Source organism: Chinchilla lanigera, unplaced genomic scaffold, assembly GCF_000276665.1.
Source record: "Chinchilla lanigera isolate Chin_1 unplaced genomic scaffold, ChiLan1.0 scaffold00041, whole genome shotgun sequence".
Lineage (NCBI taxonomy): Eukaryota > Metazoa > Chordata > Mammalia > Rodentia > Chinchillidae > Chinchilla > Chinchilla lanigera.
Genome location: NW_004955442.1, coordinates 26,610 through 31,129, shown reverse-complemented (window position 1 = coordinate 31,129; position 4,520 = coordinate 26,610).

Sequence of the window (4,520 nt, the reverse complement as noted above, 5' to 3'; positions counted from 1 at the left end):
TGTTCCTCGAATATGTTGGTACAGCAGCTCTGTATCTGGGACTATATAATCATGTAATACCTGTGTACTGGCAACAAAAAACTTTCTGCCCCAAACTCCCTGATACATTCCCAAAGTTCTATGTGTTGTGTTAAGCTAGTCCCATGAATCTGTGTATGGGAATAAATTGGCTACACCATCCGCACTTGCTTACACACAGCAACGTACAAGTTCCATTACATTCACGCATACGCGCATATGAGAAGACAAGGGAGGGCGTTTTCACCCTTCCCTGAGCATCGCGGAATGTTTGTTTCAAGTGGTCTAGGTTTCCTACAGTGAGTCCTTCCTGGGAATAGTCAACCTAGTATTCCTCTAAAACACTGGTACACCAGCTGTATGCATGCTCCATTGTAATCTTGTAATAACTGTGTAGAATGAGGACAACAACTTTCTGCATCGAAGTCCCTGACACTTTCCAAAAGTTCTAAGTACTGTGTGGAGCTTATCTCATGAAACTGTGTATGGAAATACATTGGGTATGCTCTAACTGCTTGCTTAGACAAAGCAATGTAGCCACTCCACTCCCTTCATTCATACGCACACTTGACCAGGAAAAGCCAGTGCATTTGCATGCATCCATAAGCACTGAAGAATGTTTGATGTTATGGTGTAGGTTTGCTACACGGAATGCTTCTTGGGAATAGCAAAATCAGCCATCCTCTAATGTGTTGGTATACCACCTCTATACTAGGTCATATGTAGTCACATAATACCAGTGGAAAACCAAGAAAGCAACTTTCTGCCCCAAAATCTCTGAAACATTTCAAAGGACCTAAGTGTGGTGTTGAGCTTATCTCCTGAAATGGTCTAAGGGAAAACATTGCCTACGCTGTACCAGCTTACTTACACACTGCAATGTACTCATTCCATTATATTCACCCATAGGCACATAGGACCCAGAAGAGCGACTGTGTCACCCCTCCCTAAGCATGGCAGAATGTGTGCTGTAAGTGGTAAAAGTTTCCTATAGTGAGTGCCTGTTGAGAATAGCAAACCTAATATTCCTCAAATATGTTGCCACAGCACCTCTATACATGTTCCTATGTAATCACATAATACCACTGTAAAAGAAGGAAAATAACTTTCTGCCCCCATCCATGATACACTCGCAAAGTTCTAAGTTTTGTGTCGAGCTTGTCTCATGAGACTGTGTATGAGTATACATTGGCTATGCTGTCCCCACTTGCTTACACACAACAATGTACCATTCCATCACATTCACCCATATGCACATATGAGCAGAAGAGGGAGTGTGATTCCACCCTTCCCTGAGCATCCCAGAATGCTTGCTGTAAGTGCTAAAAGTTTCCTACAGTGAGTTCTTGTTATGAATAGCAAACCTCCTATTCCTTGAATATGTTTGTGTAATAGCTGTATACATAGTCTTATGTAGTCATGTAAAACCAGAGTAAAGGCAAGAGAACAAGTTTCTGGCCAAAACTTCCTGATACTTACCCAAAGTTCTAAGTGTTGTGTTGAGCTTACCTCATGAAACTGCGTATGGGAATACATTGCCTCCGGGGTCCCTGCTTGCTAACACACTGCAATGTACTCACTCCATTACATTCACACATACGTGCATTGGACCGGGATGAGTGAGTGTGTATCCACCCTTCCCAGAGCATCCCAGAATGTTTACTGTAAGTGGTAACAGTTTCCTACAGTGAGTGCTTGTTGGGAATAGCGAGCCTAGTGTTCCTCGAATATGATGATACAGCAGTACTATACGTGGTCATATGTAATCATGTAATACCAGCGTAAAAGGAAGAAAATAACTTTCTTCCCCAAACTTCCTGATACATTCCCAAAGTTCTAAGGGTTGTGTTCAGCTTCTCTCATTAAACTGTGTATGGGAATATATTTGCTAAGGTGTCCTCACTTGCTTACACACAACAGTGTACCCATTCCATTACATTCACCCATGCGAGCATATATGTAGATGAGGGAGTACGTTTCCACTCTTCCCTGAGCATCCCAGAATATTTCCTGTAAGTGGTAAAAGATTCCTACAGTGAGTGCTTGTTGGGAATAGCAAACCTAGTGTTCCTCGAATATGTTGGTACAGCAGCTCTACACATGGTCCTACGTAATCATGTAATACAAGTATGAAAACAGGAAAACAACTTTCTGCCCAAACTCCTTCATTCATTCCCAAAATTCTAGTGTTGGGTTGAGCTTATCTCCAGAAACTGTGTGTGGAATACATTGCCTCCACTATCCCTGCTTGCTAACACACTACAATGTACTCATTCCATTACATTCACTCATATGCGCATTGGGCCGTAACCAGCGAGTGGATATCCACCCTTCCCTGAGCATCTCAGAATGTTTGCTGTAAGTGGTAAAAGTTTCCCACAGTGAGGGCTTGTTGGGAATAGCAATTCTAGTGATCCTTGAATATGTTGGTACAGCAGCTCTATACATGGTACTATGTACTCAGGTAATACCAGTGTAAAAGCAAGAAGACAACTTTCTGCCTCAAACTTCCTGATACATTCCGAATATTCTAGGTGTTGTCTTGAGCTTGTCTCATGAAACTATGTATGGGAATACATTGGCTACACCATCCCCCCTTGCTTACACACAGCAATGTACCCATTCCATTCCATTCACCCATATGCGCATATGAGCTGCAGAGTGCTTGCTTTTCCATTCTTCCCTGAGCATACCAGAATGTTTTCTGTAAGTGGTAAAGGTTTCCTTCAGTGAGTTTTGTTGGAAAGAGCAAACCTAATGTTCCTCCAATATGTTGGTACAGCAGCTCTATACTTGGTCCTATGTAGTAGTGTAATACCAGTGTAAAACCAAGAAATCAACTTTCTCCCCCAAACCCTCTGAAACACTCCTACAGTTATAAGTGTTGTTTGAGTTTATCTCATGAAACTGTGTATGGGAATACATTGCCTATGCTGTCCCTGCTCACACACTGCAGTGTACTGACTCCATTACATTCACTCATGCATGCCTTGGGGCAGGACGAGCGAATGTGTAGCCACCCTCCCCGCCAGAACATCGCAGAATGTTTACTGTAGGTGGTGAAAGTTTCCTGCAGTGAGTGCATGTTTGGAATAGCAAACCTAGTGTTCCCTGAATATATTGGTACAGCACCTCTATACATGGTCGTATGTAATCATGTAATACCAGTATGAATGCAAGAAAGGAACATTCTGCCCCAGAATACCTGAGACATTTGCAAAGTTCTAAGTGTTGTGTTGAACCTGTCGCATGAAACTGTGTATAGGAGTAAATTAGTTACACTGTCCCCGCTTGCTTGCACACAGCAATGTATCCATTACATTACATTTACCCATATGCAGAAGAAGGAATATGCAGAAATGTACCCATTACATTATATTCACCAGATCAGCAGAAGAAGGAATGCATTTCCACCATTCCCTGAGCATTGCAGAATGTTTTCTGTAATTGGTAAAAGTTTCCTACAGTAGTTCTTGTAGGGAATAGCAGACCTAGTGTTTCTCGAATGTGTTGTTACAGCAGCTCTATGCATGGTCCAATGTAATCATCTAATACAACTGTAAAACCAAAAGAAAACTTTCTGCCCTAAACTCCCTGATACATTCCCAAAGTTCTAAGTGTTGTGTTGAGCTTATTTCATGAAACTGTGTATTGGAATGCGCTGACTACGCTGTCCCTGAATGCTAACACACTGCAATGAACTCACTCAATTGCATTTAACCATGAGAGCACTGGACCGGACGAATGAGAGCATATCCGTCCTTCCCTGAGCATTGCAGAATGTTTGCTGTAAGTGGTAAAAGTTTCCTACAGTGAGTGCTCATTCGGAATTGCAAACCTAGTGTTCCTCGAGTATGTTGGTACAGCTGCTCATTACATGGTCCAATGTAATTATGTAATACCAGAGTAAAAGCAAGAAAACAACTTTCTGCCCCAAACTTTCTGATACATTTCCAAAGTTGTGAGTGTTGTTTTGACCTTGTCTCATGAAATTGTGTATGAGAATACATTGGCTATGCTGTCTCCGCTTGCCTACACACACCAATGTACCCATTTCATTACATTCACACTTACACACATGTGAGCAGAAGAGTGATTGCATTTCCACTCTTCCCTGAGCATCCCAGAATGTTTGCTGTAAGTGATAAAAGTTTCCCTCAGTGAGTTCATGTTGGGAAGAGCAAACCAGTGTTCCTCGAATATGTTGGTACAGCAGCTCTATACTTGGTCCTATGTAATCATGTAATACCAATGTAAAAGCAAAAAAACATTCTGCCCCAAAATCTCTGAAATATTCCCAAAGTTCTAAGTGTTGAATTGAGCTTATCTCATCAAACTCTGTATGAGAAAACATTGCCTGCACTCTCCCTGCTTGCTAATACACTGCACATATACTCACTCCATTACATTCACCCATATGTGCCTTGGACTGGGACAAGCGAGTGCGTAGCCACCCTTTCCTGACCATCCCAGCAGGATTGCTATAAGTGGTTGTTATGGTT